This window comes from Rhinopithecus bieti, unplaced genomic scaffold, assembly GCF_001698545.2.
Source record: "Rhinopithecus bieti isolate Rb0 unplaced genomic scaffold, ASM169854v2 scaffold_19691, whole genome shotgun sequence".
Lineage (NCBI taxonomy): Eukaryota > Metazoa > Chordata > Mammalia > Primates > Cercopithecidae > Rhinopithecus > Rhinopithecus bieti.
The window spans coordinates 317,777-336,122 of NW_016809781.1; the positions used below are offsets into that span (position 1 = coordinate 317,777).

General features: G+C 35.7%; 1 protein-coding gene across 2 annotated transcripts in view; it reads right to left on the bottom strand.

Annotated features, from left to right (window-relative positions):
* The window catches only part of BCHE (butyrylcholinesterase), a 71,454-nt gene that overhangs the window by 13,986 nt on the left and 39,122 nt on the right, over window positions 1-18,346 (bottom strand). Inside the window, exon 3 of one of the 2 annotated variants that reach the window (XR_001888837.1) lies at window positions 281-446. The exons of the other annotated variant lie outside the window; for it this stretch is intronic. The gene's annotated coding sequence lies outside the window, so the exon portion shown is untranslated. The remainder of the gene's footprint in view (window positions 1-280; window positions 447-18,346) is intronic. 2 annotated transcript variants of the gene reach the window in all.

Below are 18,346 nucleotides of genomic sequence, written 5' to 3' on the forward strand. Positions count from 1 at the left end.
TATTTTAGTTTCCTTTTTCTATTTCATATTTCCAAGGGGTGAAATTTATATTTTAGTTTTCTTTATTTAACTACTAAAGTACGGCTTATATAGTAAGAGTTCAAAACATATCTAAACTTGATAGAAGAAAGTCTTAAAAATAATGTATTCATTAAATCAAGTTATTTTAAAGTCAAAGATACATACAGTAACTCCATCATCATGCCTTAGAGAGTATACTTCATCCCTTTTTTACATAAACCATCATCTTTTAAATAACCAAACAGTAAAACACACACACCTGTCATTTCCAAGACTTTTGGAAAAAATGATGTCCAGAATCGGCATTGTTGAGCACGTAGTTTAGTCAATATTCTTGATGACTCTGTATTCAAGGTTAGATATTTTGTTCAGTGCTTTTGAAGACAGGCCATCTTGTGCTATTATTATGAGTCCCATTTGGATTCCTAAATAATAAAATAAAGACATTATAGTAAAATTGAAATCATTGTTAGATTAAAACAATATTGTTTTCTAACAGTGTTCACAAGAATTTTAAAGAGTTTAAGACAGAAAAAATGTGGATATATATTGATGATATGAAACGTAAGTGAACTGGGCTTAGTGGTTTTAGAACTGAGAACCACTATGTTATTTAAAATTGTAAGAATTAAAATTTAAAGTTGAATTTTTTATATGCATTTCTGCTTAACATATTGGAAGAAAAAATTTGTTATTTCAATAAAATATATCTTCATTCACAGTTAAACGTGCTCAAAGGGTGGTGCTACTTTTGTTTCATTCTCTTCCCTTATCTTAGACCCAATCATTTCACAATAAAGAATCATATCACTTACACATCTTTTATATCTATTTCATCCTATATACTCTTATTAATACTGCCTGAATTTAATACCAAGTTCAATTACAAATCTTATTATGTAATAATCTCATTACTCCAGGAAACTTCTTTCAGTCCCACATTTAAGTTTATCTAACATCTCCTAGATCTGTTTACCAATTAAAAATCTTTCAATAATTCTTCAGTGGTTTCATATTAAGGTTAATGAACATGGTACCACCCATATTTCCAAGTTTATTTTCAGATATTCTTTTTATAAACCCAGCCAATAGGAATTAGGTAGAGTTCCCCAGTAAATCCCTCCTTTTTTCATTTCTTCTCTTTGCTCCAGCTGTTACTTCTGCTCGGAATTCTTTTATTTTCCAATTTTATGTGTCTAAACTCATTCAAAACTTTTATATTATCTTTTCATGATATTTTCCATATTTATAGCTGTGATTTGAAAATGGATAATTGTCGACTTTATCTTTTCAATAGCTGTAGTGTTGAGCTCATGGATACCTTTATAGCACTCAATAATATATTAATGCCAAGGTCACACAAGTAGGAATTCAGAAATTTTTTTAAAGTGCCTCTACACAGTCACTACATCTGTAGATTTCCTTATAACATATCTTTGTTATTAGTATGAGTTAGACACGGATCTAGGCTCTAGAAATATAAATATGAAACACAAAGTTTTCCTCAGGGAATTTATAAGCATGAAAACCCAGGGAAACAAAGAACTGCAACATAAGACAGCATAAACCAAGTCTAAAAAAAGGGCCACAAATTGTTCAGAAGAGGGAGCAGTCATTACACGCTTGAAAGGAAATTACCTTATGGAATGGGAATCTGACTGAAAGAGAGGAAATAAGGAACTGAACTGGAAAGGAAAGCTGGGAAAGCTAGAAAAAGGGTTAGAATTAACATAGACATTAATGATTAATCTACTTCTTAGTTCAAATAATGATGAAAAAACTCGTTTTGTTTAATTCTAGGATAGAAGGAGATACCATTGAATTTATGTACTTAGCATATTAGTGTTATCACATTAAGGTCTAACAGCCCTGGAAAATTGTTTAGAATCAAACTTGTAGGCATTTACTACTCTTGAGGAACTTTTGACTAAATGGCTACTAAATGGCTAGTGTGAGCATAATATTTTTGATCTCAAGGTGAGTATTTAGAATAATCAAGTTTTTCAGCCTTCTCTAACATAAACGAAAGATTAAAGTGACAAAGATAAGTAATTCATTCCTTGCTCTTATTCAACCTTATGCAAAATCATGTAAGAAAAACTTTAGTTGAACTTTTCTAAAAGTTCAACACAAAAAATCCTTCATCATTCAGATATCTTCTGCATATTATTAATAGATAGAAATTTTGGAGTAGTATGAGCAGATCTAAGTTTGTTTTGCTTTGTTTGGTTTAGCCAAAGTCTCTAAGTCCAGTAGAATTTGGAAGGAGAAGTAAAAGTATGGTTATCAAGAGGCAGATTTTTGCATCAAGAACTTATATTGAATAAGCACCATATATTCATATTTTATCACAGATGCAGACATGTTCAGCCATGAATTCAGGAGCTTTACAGACAAATAGTTTCTTGATGTACTAGTTTATTTTTTGGAGGAATGGGATATTTTAATAAGAATTATTAATAATCAGAGCTATTCAAGCTAAACCAATATCATAGCAGAGTTGAAACCTCCTGCTTTAGGGTATTATTTCAGAGAGGTCAAGAAGAAAATTTCTCTAGATCACAGATGGCACACTTGTCTAGGTAAATTATGTAGTCTTTTTTCTTTCTTTTAAAGCTGTAGAAACTAACAAGTACAGCTGCTGGAGGTTGGATATTAAACCAGGAGAACCGATGGTCTGATTCAGTACAGCAATTCTTATGTTCCTAAATTGCCCACTTTTCTTCTAATTCTGCTCTAATTTACTTATAGCGCCATTTTAACTGCACATTCATTTCTGTCCTCTGTGAATGGCGACTTAAACAGAGCTGACTTGTACTTGAGTTCAAGAGCAAAGCACTGCCGGTGTTCATTTAACAAACTTTGTCCTATGAAATAACTCATGACATACCAAATTGTAATTTAGAGATAATAACATTCCTTTGCCTGTAGATGTGGATACAGTTTTCAAAAGATTGAAATAGCTATTGAAGTGATGAAGTATTTTATTCTCTAATTTGAAGAAATCTCCATGACTTACAAAGTAACAAGAGAGACAATTCTTTCTGTCTGTATCAATTAAACACTTAGTGAAATACAACATATTTCCACTATACACAATTCCAAAGCATTACATTTTTAAATCTCAAAATCATAAGATCAATTTAAGCATCTTGACTTTGCTGTTTCTCAAAGAAGTTTTTGTTCTCATCACAAAATAAAGACTTCAAAATAGTAATAATTAAAATTTTCCATGAAGTTGTATATGCTCTATTTTATCAGTATCAGGTTCTTTTTCTACCTTGTAGTATACCAAAATGCTCTATAGATCACCCATTAGAATTTTCTTCCTATGTAGGTTTGAAAGGTTTTAAGACACAGCTAATTTAACAACAAAAAAATCAGAGAGTATCTTTCTTTAACATCTGTGTTACAGAAAATTACTTGCTTGACATTGATATTTGAGCACACAGTTGGTTGATAACTCATTTTATGAACAGATTAAAGAAAAAGACATCAATTGATTCAGGATGCCCTGATATGAAGAAAATTCTGCATCTAGCTTCAAAATAAAGTTTTCTTGGAATTATAGAATCCTAGGATTGCCTACCCAAGCCTAAAATGAGAATTGAAATTATCCTTAGGAATTCAGAGACAGTTATTTCTAAGTAAGCTATAGTAGTTTTTGAGAGAATGTATTTTAATTAGCTTTAAAATCTAGTAAAATGAAGCTAATAGTTAATAGTTATATATTAAAAGTTTAGATGAAATCTTTCACTGTCATAAGAGGTTTGAAGAAAATATATTGAAAATTTTAAAACGTTAAAATATTTATAGATTCCATTCCATGTCACTTAAATGAAATTCTATTTTAATATAAGGAATAGAAGGGCTATAAGAAGACCTAAATTTAGAAAACAGATTCATTCATTCGTTCAACCAATATTTATAAAGTGTGTACTAGGTCAGGTATTATTTGAGTGATAACAGATTCAACAAATACAAAATAGAAATTTGTTTATCTTGCCATTTTTATTTGATGAGAAAGACAAGAAATAAGATCAATAAAGAAATGATATAATATGTCAGATGATACCAGGTGCTAGTGATAATAAAATGAGGAATGGGGATAAATAGAAATGGCAGGTGAGTAAGTATCAGTGTGTGTGTGGCAGGGGGATGGTGAGGGAGTCCATAATAAAACATCTGATTGTCGTCTGTCTCTTGTTCTTGCGATGTAATCTCTAAACACTTGGAATACTGTGTTACACATAATAGCTTATGCTAACATGATGCCTTATGGTGAGTATATAATAACTTAGGCTCATGAAATGACTCAGGGTGGGGATGGCCACACTGATCATCTTAGGGTAGAAACTAGCCCTGCCAGAAATACCATCCATGTTATTAGAGGGATGAGACTTTTAGCTATGTGATATCATCCTGACCTCCACGGAGGGGAAGGAGCTGAAGACTGATTTTAACCATGCGAGCAATGATTCAATCCATCTTGCCTATACATAATAATAAAATCCCAATAAAAACTAGAGATACAAAGCTCAGGTGAGCTTCCTAGATTGGCAATACTCCATAGATACATAAGCACAATAGATGTCATGAAGATAATAGATCTCTGAGAAGAGAGAAGTTTTACATTTGGAACATTCTAAGTCGAAGATGCTCTACGTGTCTCATCCTCAGCTAGTTCTAATTTATATATTTTTGTTATAAGAAAACTGTATTTGTAATTACAGGGCTTTCCTGAGTTCTGTGAATAGCTCTTGTGAGTTATAAAATCTGAGGGAGTCCAGAGGGACTCCATATTTGTAAACAGCTAGTCTGAAGTGAGGGTAGCCATGCGGACCCTAAACTTCTGACTGGTGTGAGAAATCTTGGACCAATTTCGCAGACTGGAAGATTAAACTTCACTTTCTGTAGCTCTGGGTAAGGGAGCTTTGTAATATTTAATAGAAAATGAAGTGAAGACTTGAGGAGAAAAGGGATGAGCCAAACAGTTGTTTGGGGAAATAGTATTTCAGCAGAAGGGATGGAAAACAATGATCATGAGAAAAACGTTTGCTTAGAGTTTTCCAAGGAAAGCGGGGTGGGGGGGGGCGGCGCAGTGTGACTAGAATAGAGGCAGCAAGGGAATGAGTGTAGGAGGTGAGGTTGGAGAGGGGACAGTAAGGTCACATTACTTAGTGCCATGTATGTCTTCAAAAGTATTTTGCATCTACTCAGAGTAAGAAAGGGAGGAATTGGAAGGTTTGCACAAAGAAAGAACAAGATTGACCAGGCATGGTGGCTCACGCCTGTCACCTTAGCACTTTGGAAGGCCGAGGTGGGTAGGTCACGAGGTCAGGAGTTCAACACCACCCTGGCCAACATGGTGAAACCACGTTTTTAATGAAAATACAAAAATTAGCCAGGAACGGTGGTGGGCCCCTATAATCCCAGCTACTTAGGAGGCTAAGGCAGGAGAATGGCTTGAACCCAGGAGGTGGAGGTTGCAGTGAGCCAAGATCACGCCATGGCACTGCAGACTGGATGACAGAGCAAGACTCCATCTTGGGGGGTGGGAGAAAAAAGTAAACCATAAGATCTCATTTACATTGTTTAAAAGATCATCTGTCTGTAGTAAACCATAAGATCTCATTTACATTGTTTAAAAGATCATCTGTCTGTAGTGTTGGGAATAAACTACAGATGGTTCAAGAAGACCAATTAGGAGGCTACTAAAATAATTTATGTGAGAGTTGATGGTTACTTGAACTAGAGTAGTAGTGGCAGAAATGGAAAGAATTAGATCTTACGTATATTTTGTAGCTAGAGTTGTTACTAGGCCGATAGATTAAAGAGGAAAGGAGCAGGCAAGGTTGACTCCAAAGTTTCTGGCCTGAGAAACTGGAAGAATGAATGTAGTTCACATTGCTGAGACAGGAAAGACTGCAAGAAGAGCATGTTTGGAATGCAATATCAAGAGTTCATGGCTGGACATGGTGGCTCATGCCTGTAATCCCAGCACTTTGGGAGGCCAAGGCAGGCAGATCACTTGAGGTCAGTAGTTCAAGACCAGCGTGACCCACATGGTGAAACCCTGTCTCTACTAAAAATATGAAAATTATATTAGCCGAGCATGGTGGCACATGCCTGTGATCCCAGTTACTTGGGAGGCTGAGGCAGGAGAATGGCTTGAACTTGGGAGACGGAGGTTGCAGTGAGCTGAGATCTCACCACTGCACTCCAGCCTGGGTGACAGAGCAAGACACTGTCTCAAAAAATAAATGAAGTAAAATAAAATAAAATAAAATAAAATAAAATAAAATAAAGAGTTCACATGTTAAGTTCACGTGTTAAATTTTACATCCAAATGGAGATGGTAAGTAGGCAGTTGGAAATTTGCAGTTACTCTTGATTTTACTGATAGAATCTCTGCATTTCAATTAGATCCACAAGTTCTTATTTAACTTGTATTTTTTATTGGAATGACCTTGTCTAGAATGTGACACACATTCCATGATTAAAAATGAAAAGATAACAGAACTTAGAATAGCTTTGTACTGAATAGGAGATTAGACAATATTATTTCAAGGTAACTTCAAATTCATTTAAAGGGCATAATATTACTTTTGATAAAAAAAAAAAAAAAAAACTTAAGTCACAGAAATTTTCTTTTAGGAAAAATTACCCAGAAAACAGTTAACTGAAACAATTTAAGAATAAAAAATCTTTGATCATAAAATACTTCTGATTATATGCTAATAAAATAAAATGCTTCCATGAGAAATATTTGAGGACTGAAATGAGACATCTTAAAACTTCCAAATAATAGAAAACATGAATGGGATATTTTTACTTAGTAATGATTAGTAAAATAATTGGGAGAAAAGAATTATTGAAAAACAACATTCCATTATATGTGGAAGGTAGCAAGCATATCTTTAGTGTTATCTCTCTAATATTAATATAGATTTGAAATTATTTTGGTCAAAGGTTTTCACCAATTAATTAAGATTCTGAAATGGATTACTAATACAAAATAGATTATTTTGTATGTATCACCATTTTAATGGTGACAAATTCAGTATTCTTATATGCTCACTTTGAAAATTCATTAAACATGATATAGGCTCAATTCTGTATGTATGTGTATTGCAATAAAACTGATTTAAAATGTTTGTTTTGCTGACATCTTCCTCCAAAAAGTAGTATCATTGCTGTCTGAGCACCTTCAAGTGGCACATTTGGTTGTTTTATCTTACTTTTCCTATAAACAATGTCTTTTATTGATTTTCAAATACTTATTCACATTCTGGAGGTTGTGTCTTTTCTCTGTTAATTGTTTCCTTTGTGGTGAAGACATTTTTAGTTTAATACCGTCCCATTTGTCTAAATTTGGTTTTGTTACCTGTGCTTTTACAGTCTTAGCCATAACATCTTTTCCTACATCAGTGTCCTATAGTGTTTTCCTTATGTTTTCTTCTAGTAATTTTATGGCGTTAGGTCTTAAGTTCTTAAATGTAATATTCTCCCAGTTACACTAACAATGTTACTCAATTTACAAAATTCAACACAGCTATAATATTTAAAAACACACATAATGCAATATAACAATTCATAGGATATACAATGCCTATATTTCCCCAAAGCATAGCTCCTTGTCCTATTCTCATCCTACCATCTCTTCAGACAGACCTTCCTCGGGAACCAAATTGAAGTAGTCAGTGTTTATCACCTCATATTGTTCCATGTACTTCAGCTGTCCTTTTTCCTTTTTCTCATAAGAGGCTAAGAAGTCTCATTCAAACTATCATTTGATTGTTTTGTTGATAACCTGAAATTGTGCCTGACTCATAGTGTGCAGGCAAGAAATATGGGTACAATAAGCAAGAAACATCACAACTGATGTGTGGTTACCTCTTCGTCCTTCACAGTAAATGTTCACGTTTAAAAACTACTACCACATGGGAAATAGTTCACAGATGACAATTTCTGTACTTTTTTCAAGAAAAACAGTACTCCAAACCAAATAATGTGAAATTCTGCTTCCAATAACTATTTGTTGTGGCAATCAGACACCCTGGGACAACTTTTCAGTGTCTCACAGGCAAACTATTTTTTACCATGTGCACTCCTGTAATCCCAGCACTTTGGGAGGCCAAGGCGGGTGGATCGCCTGAGGTAAGGAGTTTCAGACTAGCCTTACCAATATGGTGAAACCCCATCTCTACTAAAAGTACAAAAAATTAGCCAGGCATGGCGGTGTGCACCTGTAGTCCCAGCTACTCTGGAGGCTTAGGCAGGAGAATTGCTTGAACCTGGGAGGCGGAGGTTGCAGTGAGCCGAGATTGTGCCATCGCACTCCAGCCTGGGCGACAGAGTGACACACCATCTCAAAAAAAAAAAAAAAAAATTACACAGATTTATTAAATTAAATTAATTATAATACTTATTGTTAACTATATATCCAAATAAAATGAATTTAACATCCATTGAATTTTATTAGAGCAAGTTAGTATTAACCCACAAATGCATTACTACGAGTAATTTAATCATGCTGGTTCCATTTTAATCCACAAGGCAATGTCCTGGGTAATTTGTTAGTTTTATAAACCCTTTTATTTCATGGTTTTCTACAAGCTTCTAAGATGAATCTTTAAAGATAAAATAAAAATGTATTTTTTCTTTGCATACTTACACATATACACAAGCTATCATAGTCTGCTTGGGATGATACAACAGAATACCATAAATTGGATATCTTACAGACAACAGAAATTGATGTCTCATATTCTGGAAGCTGGGAAATTCAAAATCAAGGCACTGGGAAATTTGGTGTCTGATGAGAGAGCTTCTTGGTTCATAGACAGCAGTCTTTTTGCTGTGCCCTCACATAGAAGGGAGAAGGGAGTTATTTTAGATCTCTGATATAAGAGCACTAATCTCACTCATGAGGACTCTGCCCTCACCGCCTAATCACCTTCCCAAGGCCTCACCTCCTAATGACACGTGACCATGTGCTAGCAGCCCTCGCTCTTGGCGCCTCCTCAGCCTCGGAGTCCACTCTTGGCAGCGCTTGAGGAGCTCTTCAGCCCTCCACGGCACCGTGGAAGCTCCTCTCTGGGCTGGCTGAGTCCAGAGCCACCTCCCTCTGCCTGTGGGGAGGTGTCCAGAGAGAGACGCAGGTGGGAACTGGGGCTGCGGGCTGCACTCGCCGGCCAGTGCGAGTTCCCACGGGTGGGCTCCAGGGCACAGCACACGGAGCGGCCAGCCGGTGCCGCCAGCCCAGGGCAGTGAGGGGCTCAGTACCTGGGCCAGCAACTGCAGAGGTTGTGCCGGGTCCCCCAGCAGTGCCGGCCTGCCAGTGCAGCACTCAAATTCTCGCCAGGCCTTAGCTGCTTTCTGGCCGGACAGGGCTCGGGACCTGCACCCTGCCATGTCTGAGCTGCCTCTCTGTGGTGCCCATGACAACTGGTCCCATCCACAGCCCAAGGGCTGAGGGGTGCAGAGGCGGCTCTGGACTGGCGGGCAGCTCCGCCTGCAGCCCCTGTGCAGGATCCACTGGGTGAAGCCAGCTGGGTTCCTGAACTGGATGGGGACTTGGAGAATGTTTATATCTAGGGGGAGGATCGTATGTGCACCAATCAGCACTCTGTATCTAGCTAACCTAGTGGAGACTTGGAGGACTAGCACTCTGTGACTCTGTCTAGCTCAAGGATTGTAAATGCACCAATCAGCACTCTGTGTCTAGCTCAGGGTTTGTGAATGCACCAGTCAGCACTCTGTGTCTGGCTCAGGGTTTGTGAGTACATTGGTTGGTGCTCTGTATCTAGCTAACTAGCACTCTGTGACTCTGTGTCTAGCTCAAGGATTGTAAACGCACCAATCAGCATGCTGTCAAAATGGACCAATCAGCTCTTTGTAAAATGGACCAATCAGCAGGATGTGGGTGGGGCCAGATAAGGGAATAAAAGCAGTCTGCCCCAGTCTGTCAATCAGTGGTAACTTACTCTGGTCGCTTTTTGCATCATGAAAGCTTTGTTCTTTGGCTCTTTGCAAGAAATATTGCTGTTGCTCACTCTTTGGGTCCACGCTGCCTTTATGAGCTGTAACACTTACTGCGAAGGTCTGCAGCTTCACTTCTGAAGCCAGCGAGACCGCGAACCCACGGGGGAGGAACTAACAACTCCAGACGCGCTGCCTTTAAGAGCTCTAACACTTACCATGAAGGTCTGCAGCAGCTTCACTCCTGACAGTGAGACCACGAACCCAGCAGAAAGAAGAAGTTCCAGACACATTTGAACGTCTGAAGGAACAAATTCCAGACACACTATTTTTAAGAACTGTAACATCGCGAGGGTCTGCGGCTTCATTCTTGAAGTCAGTGAGACCAAGAACCCACCAATTCCTGACACACTGTTACCTAATACCATCACAGTGGGAGTTAACATTTCAACATACGAGTTTTAGAGGCACACAAGTTTTCAGCTTATAGAGCAGCCAAACGTGTGTGTGCGTCTGTGTATTCTGTAACTCGAATATTAGAAATACCCAAAATAACTGAACAAATATCATTTATATAAAATTTTATTTTATATTATAAGATACAAATGAAACACTTAACAATGCCAAGTTGTATAAATTAAAAACTTATATGTTGAGCTTCAGAAAAAAATCTATCTTATTTATTCATGCCCAGTGCCTACGATAAACCTAGGAAAGTATGCATTGAAAAAATGCTTTTTGCAATGAGAAGTGAGTAGCTTTCGGAACTTTGGATGTATGTTGGATCAATTCACTATCAGTTCTAAAACAAAACTTTTCACTTTATTAAAAAAGAGAAAATAACCTTTTCTCATGTGTTAAAGTAAAATGTCCTGTAAATATTAATCTTCTAAAACTCACATTGACTAAAAACTCACACTGATTCTTCAGGTGCGGTGAGATAGCACAACGTTTGACTTCAACTTGCTTCATCTGCTAATGAGGCATCATTTTATAGATGAATATCTCTTAAGCCTGTTCACAAACTAAAATCTAACTCAGAGTTTTCAAGGTCCACTTATATTCTCCATCTTGACTTACTATGGTTTGTTAAGAAGGTCTTTATAACTGTATTTTTGTTTTCTGGAAGATGTAATAAAGGCAGAAAAAATTAGTTACTAAAGCAATGTGAACTGTATAATACAGCTATGGATAGAGACTATAAGAGGATTATTTGCAATTTAGATTATATTTAATGCAAATATCTAAATCTACTTCACTTTTATTAGTTGCTTCCTCCCATCTCCAGATATTTCTATTGCTAATGGTAGAAATGAGAAAATGATTACTGAAAACAATTCCCTAGATTCATTATAGTTTGTTCAGTTTTCTATCTTTGTTAAATAATAAGGTTTGTTATTTTAGGCAGGAAACAAGGTACCCAGAGGGACAGGTTTATAATAACATACCTTAGAAATTTGCAAAAATTCAGAAATTAACTAAGGATGATTTCTCGTATCTAAATATACTGTGCTATAAGAGTCCATGGCCAAGCGGCTTATTGAACTTTTACTGTTTCATCATTCCTAACTTGTGGATTGGAATACATTCTCAGCTTCACGGAGATTTTGGATATAGGTTTTTGTTTTTTGTTTTTTTTTTTTTTTTGAGACAGAGTCTCGCTCTGTCGCCCAGGCTGGAGTACAGTGGGGTGATCTCGGCTCACTGCAAGCTCCGCCTCCCGGGATCATGCCATTCTCCTGCTTCAGCCGCCTGAGTAGCTGGGACTACAGGCGCCCGCCACCGCGCCCGGCTAATTTTTTGTATTTTTAGTAGAGACGGGGTTTCACTGTGGTCTCGATCTCCTGACCTTGTGATCCGCCCGCCTCGGCCTCCCAAAGTGCTGAGATTACAGGCGTGAGCCACCGCGCCCAGGCTGGATATAGGTTTTTATGAGAAAAAAGAAGGGAAGAGAAAGGGAGAGGCGAGGAGGAGAGAAAAACCCTACAGGAAATATATAATCTGTATAATCCTGTACACAAATTTGATCAAAGGCAAAACATTTCAATGTGCTAAACTTTCTAGGAAATAAAAAAAGAAGACATTTTTATTCAGCTCTAATAAAGAGGAACAAATTACACTTCAGTTAAATAGTAGGAAGATGACATATCAGCTGCACATAATTTTCAAACTTTAAGAAAAGTTAACAGCTGTAGTTCACGCAAAAATATGGGATGAGGCTTCATCACTAGAAATAAGCAAAGACCGATTATGATATAATATAGCTTGGCATGTGTTATCAAAGTGGATGCCTCATAAGTAAGAAAGAAATATTTTGTTTTAGGGGGAAATGAAAACATATAAACAAAAATGCAAAACTGAACCCTGCATATAAGGTGAGACTTCTTGAGTGATTTCTGGTATCAGGAGTCCTACCTTACTCTAATCATTTGTTTTATTACTAGGTCCTAATGAAGAGTCTTGTTCATTGTTGTCAATTAGTATTGTTAAGCTCTGTTCTGTTCAGGAAATAAAATGGAGTAAAAAACGCCTTAAGCACACAGAAATATGTTTCTCTTTTAATCCAAATCAAAATCTTCACGTAGATTTGATTTTAATCCAAATCAAAATTTTCACCGTTGCTGAGATGTACTGTGTTTTTTTAATCCTAAATTTCTAACTGGGAATCAAGTGCCCACTTAAAGCACATTTTTATTTATTATGAGAACATTTTAATCTTAATAAGTATTTAAAAGAGGCTTGTGTACTTAACCCACTCTCCTAAATACTTCACTAAAGTAGTTGGATAGAGTCATGAAAACGAATTGATTCCCAGTGCACAGTTCTCTTCTAGTAATTTCTTTGTATTGCACATCTTCAGTTATTCATCAGCTGAAAGGTTAAAGAGTTGCCAGACAAAAGATCTCTAAGATCTTTAGTACACTGTTGGTATGATGGATGAACAAAGCTTTCATGGTCTGGAAGATCATTCTGTCTTCTTTCCTCTGCATTGTTTGGATATAAAGGTTTGCATAATTAGCTGGTGAGTTAAACAGGGACACTAGGCAATGTTTAGCCTCCTCCAACTCCAGAAAATGAATTGGGCTGAATACGAAATCGTATTAAAGAAAATTAGACATTTTTTTCCCTCCCTCCCTTCCTTCCTTCCTTCCTTCCTCCTTCCTTCCTTCCTTCCTTCTTCCTCCCTTCTCCTCGCCTCCCCATCCCTCCCCTCGCCTCCCTTCTCCCTTCTCCCTCCTCGACGTCTTCCTTTCTTCCTTCACTCCTTCCTTTATTCTTCCATTTTTCCATTTATTCATTAGCTGAGCAAGTACATCCAGATGTCTTCCCTAATTTCTAAATGTGAAGATGCATTATGTTTGTACCCATTTTCATTTTCTAGTGACAGCAAAGCAACTGTTATCATTTGGATGTGATCATATGAATCCCAGAGGAGTGACAGCCTAATGATCTGTAGAGAGCTCAAACGTACTTTCAAATAATGGCACTAGAACACTTATTTTAATAAGGGTGCAGACTTTGCATTAATTATAGATAAGAAAATAATCTCAAACTTGAAACAAATTGGCTTCTTTTTTGAGTCTTCCAGATTCTATCAGTTTTGCTCTTATTCACTTCTGTTTGCGTTAGTCTGTGCCACAGAATTGATGGCAGCAAGCCCACAGTTTCAGGAATGAGCCTAGGAATTGCCAAAAAAATGTCCTGGAAACTTAGTTTTGTAGTAGCACATACAAATCTTAAAATAGCTTGATTTTAAATGAATACTTAAATATTAGAAAAGACCTGGGAAATAATACTCCAGGAAAATTATAGGAAAACTTAATTGTGATGTTTTTCTTTAATGGGTAGTTTCAGCATATCAAATAAATATTCTTGAATTCAAAGTTATTGACTTTATATCACTATTCACTGGAGGTCCCTATATTTGGCTAATCACCTCCATTAGACTTTAAGGCTCCATAATAGCAAACAAAATGTCTGTATTGTTGACTCTTGTAGCCTTGCATAGAGTCAATGTTTGACAAAAGGCTGTTTGGTAAAGGTTTTACCTAAGTAAGTAAGCCATTAGACTAATTGTATCAGAATGAACTTTTAAAGTGATTCGAATTGTACTGCAGTGTATCCTTGAAACTACAGTGTATCCTTTCAAACAAAAAAAACAAACTCTGTGTGTGTGTGTGTGTGTGTGTGTGTGTGTGTGTGTGTGTATTTTCTCTTCTAAACAACTGGTGTGGATGTTGGTTAAGATATTTTGAAGTTGTTTGAGATCTGTTTCAGAGGTATATGAGTAAATTTAAGAAGAATATACTTTAGGCCAGGCGCGGTGGCTCAAGCCTGTAATCCCAGCACTTCGAGAGGCCGAGACCGGCGGATCCCGAGGTCAGGAGNGACAGAACGAGACTCCGTTAAAAAAAAAAAAAGAAAAAAAAAAAGAATATACTTTAAAACATTTATTAGAAATTTTGTATCTATTAGACACTGAACTAAGCACTTTTATGCAAAACTCAGTTAACATTAACTATGATTATTTGAAAGAGGCAATTTTATTATTCACATTATATAGATAAGGAAGCTGAGATTGTCCAATGTCACACAACCTGAATGGCTGAGGTAGGTGAATTTTCAAATCTCAAAGCCTACAATGTCAAAAACATAAATCTGGTGTTTTCATGGTTTCAACTAAGTACCTCAACATTAATATTAAAAAAAAATTACTGTTTCCCAATAAAAAGCAATTTTGCTGAGTGTTGTTGTGTATGCTTGTAATCCTAGCTAATTGGGAGGCTGGACTGAGTTAGAAGGATTGCTTGAGTCCTAGGGTTCTAGATCTGCCTGGGCAACATAATGAGCTCCCCATCCCAACAAAAAAGAAGAAAGCAGTCTTCTCATGCAGATTTTGTAAAACAAAACAAACAAACAAAAAACTAGAGTATATAGTTGCATACAGAGATACAAACAGAATATAAAAAAAATTCACCTTCTACGATAGAATTACAAATAATACAGTTTTTAGGATAATATCTGTGGCTGTGGGTGACTATCTCGTCTCCTTATTTCTTTACTACTTATTCAAAACACATACTTGTATCATCTTACAGATAACTTGGTAAACTTTGATGAATAAAACATTTTTCAACTTTTAAGTTGAAATAATTTTTTTCTATTTTATTTGAAATCTTTAAGAAAATCCTATCCAATTTTCAAAATATTTTCTCTGTATTTAGCATTGTGTTTCCTTCCAAATGGCACAGATCTCATCTTGGAATAATGAGAATATAATTGCCTTACATATTCTTCCTGCTTTAGAAAAACTGTATGTTATTTTAGTTGAAGTTCCTTTTATGAACCTACACTCCTGCCTAGTAGTGAATTTAGGTTAAAAACTTTAAGGTGTTGAACCTATTGTCATTTTATGTATAATACGCACAGTGTCTAATGTGCAAAGAGGGGATTTTAGGTAATATAATGAATTTAGTGAAGCTAAAATTTAAAATATATCTATGTGTATTTAATTTTATTTGTAGGTCTACATAAATGATGTTGTATATAGGGAAAGTAAGATGTAACAACCAAATGTGCCACATTAAGGTCCACAGACAGCAATGACACTATTTATGGAGGAAGCTGTCAGCACAACAAATAAATATTGTAAGTCAGTTTGTTTGTTTGTTTGTTTATTTATTTATTTATTTATTTATTTATTTATTTTTATTTTTTGAGACGGAGTCTCGCTCTGTCACCCAGGCTGGAGTGCAGTGGCGTGATCTCGGCTCACTGCAAGCTCCGCCTCCTGGGTTTACGCCATTCTCCTGCCTCAGCCTCCCGAGTAGCTGCGACTACAGGCGCCCGCCACCTCGCCCGGCTAGTTTTTTGTACTTTTAGTAGAGACGGGGTTTCACCGTGTTAGGCAGGATGGTCTCCTCTCCTGACCTCGTGATCCGCCTGCCTTGGCCTCCCAAAGTGCTGGGATTACAGGCTTGAGCCACCGCGCCTGGCCGGTAAGTTAGTTTTATTACCATAAACATACATACAGACTCGAGCCTAAATCATGCTTAATGAATTTTTCAAAGTGAGCATTGAACATTGAATTTGTAATAATTAAAATGGTGATACACACAAAATAATCTTATTTCATTTTAATAAAACATTTCAGATACTTAGCTAATTGGTGAAAACCTTTAACCAAAATAATTTCAAATCTATATTAATATTAGAAAGGTAACAATAAAGATATGTTTGCTACCTACCATATAAAATGACATGTTATTTTTCCATAATTCTTTTTTCCCAATTATTTTACTAATCGTTAGTAAGTTAAAAATATCCCATCCATATTTTCTACTATTTGAAAGTGTTACAATGTCCCATTTAGCCTTCAATTATTTCTCATGGAAGTACTTTATTAGCATGCAATCAGAAATATTTTATAATCAAAGATTTCTATTCTTAAATTATTTCAGGTAGCACTTTTCTGGGTATTCTTTTCTCCAAACTTTTTTCTGTTACTTGAATACTTTTTTTAATCAAAAATAATATTAGGCCATTTAAAAGAATTTAAAGTTATCTTGAAGTAATATTGTCTAATCTTCCATTCAGTGTTTTATTCTCTCTAGAATATCTGCACAAAGCTATTCTAACTTCTGTTTTTTTCACTTTTAATAATGGAATATGTGTCACAATCTGAACAAAGTCATTCCAATCCCTGATAACTTTATTCATTACTAAATCTAGTTGGAAAAACAGACCTGCATTCAGGCCCTACTAGAATTCCAGGCCCTGGGGCTATTTTTATTTTTTTTCTCAAAGAGAACTGTGTCTTTATTAATAACAAATATAATACTAAGCTAAACAATATCTCCATAAATTTTACCCAGGGATTCTCTATTTTTCCTGTAGAATAAATTTAAATTCTCCCTATGACATAATTTTAGTTGTACTTGATGCCAGATGTATTCACTATTGCTGCTCTCTCTCCGTATATATAGACCTCAAGACTTAAGATAACCTCTTTATTGTGAAAAAATTAGATTACTCTTTTCTGGAGAAATAGCATATGAGGCCAGTATTCTGTTGATTTTTTAAAAATCCACAATAAAAAAACTGAACTGACTTTTTTTCAGGAAACTGTTTGTTATTCAATAATTGAATTTTATTGCCTGACATGTGCCAGGAATGTGGGCAATGGATATAACAGTAAACAGAACCTATGAGTCACTGATTGCTGAGCTCCATCAGTTTAATGACTGGAGATAAATAATAAATTGATTAATAGATATGAATTAAGGTAGTAATATCATCTATGAAGAAAATACAAGCATGATAACCAATTTTTTTTAAAAAATGTGGTAATTTGGAACTGACTATTGAGTCATAGAAAAGAGTTCTCAGTTGAACTGAAGAAGGGTATTGAAAACCAACCTTCCTTCCTGCCCTTTTTGGCTACAGCTTTCTAGCTTTTCCAAACAAATAGAAAACGTAAAAAAGATGAACAGACTGGACTTTGCAGCTCTCATGCATGCTAAATATAGCACAAGCAATTCCTTCTAGACTCTTCTGAAATGATAGTGATGAGTGTGATTTCTGAATGCCTTGCTAATTGCAACTAAGTCAGTCACAGGATTTCGTTTCTTATGTCCAAGGCAGATGTGCCATAATGAAAACGGCAAGGGTAATTATTTTATACTGAAAGCTATTATTTAATAACTTATGATTTAAGGGCAGTGTACCTTGGAAACAATCTCATGACTTTCATTCAAAAATGTCTATCCGAGGGAATGCTGAAGAATCGGAAGCATCTTGTTTTATTAAATTTTATACCTCTTTATAATTACAGCTACAGAAATATTGTAACGAGAAGATTTGCTTTTTTGCATTTTGTATAAATACATAATTATGAAATATGGAACAAAACATATAATATACATTATAAAAATAAATAAATAGAAAGATTTTGAAACTAGAAATTAGAAAATGTCTTTTCGGATAATGTTTACTTACTACACCGAGCATGGTAACTTTATAAGAAAGATGAGAAGTATCCCTGCCAACAGTATATTCATCTTATGTTTAACTCTTGTTTTTCTGATTTTAGGATTCCTAAGGTATTATTTTAGGTACCACAATTTAAAATAATATTTTACAATCAAGACACACAGGTGGAAAAGTAACCCACAAAATTAAAATATTTTAAAAAATGTTAATTGTGTCACCTAAACTTCCAATCATCAGTTGCTTTACTTGTAAAATAGGGATATTAATGCATTTTACACAGAGTGGTTATAAAAACTACATGCAAAATCTATCTGGAACACTTAGAACCCTGCTTGGATTTTAATGAAAC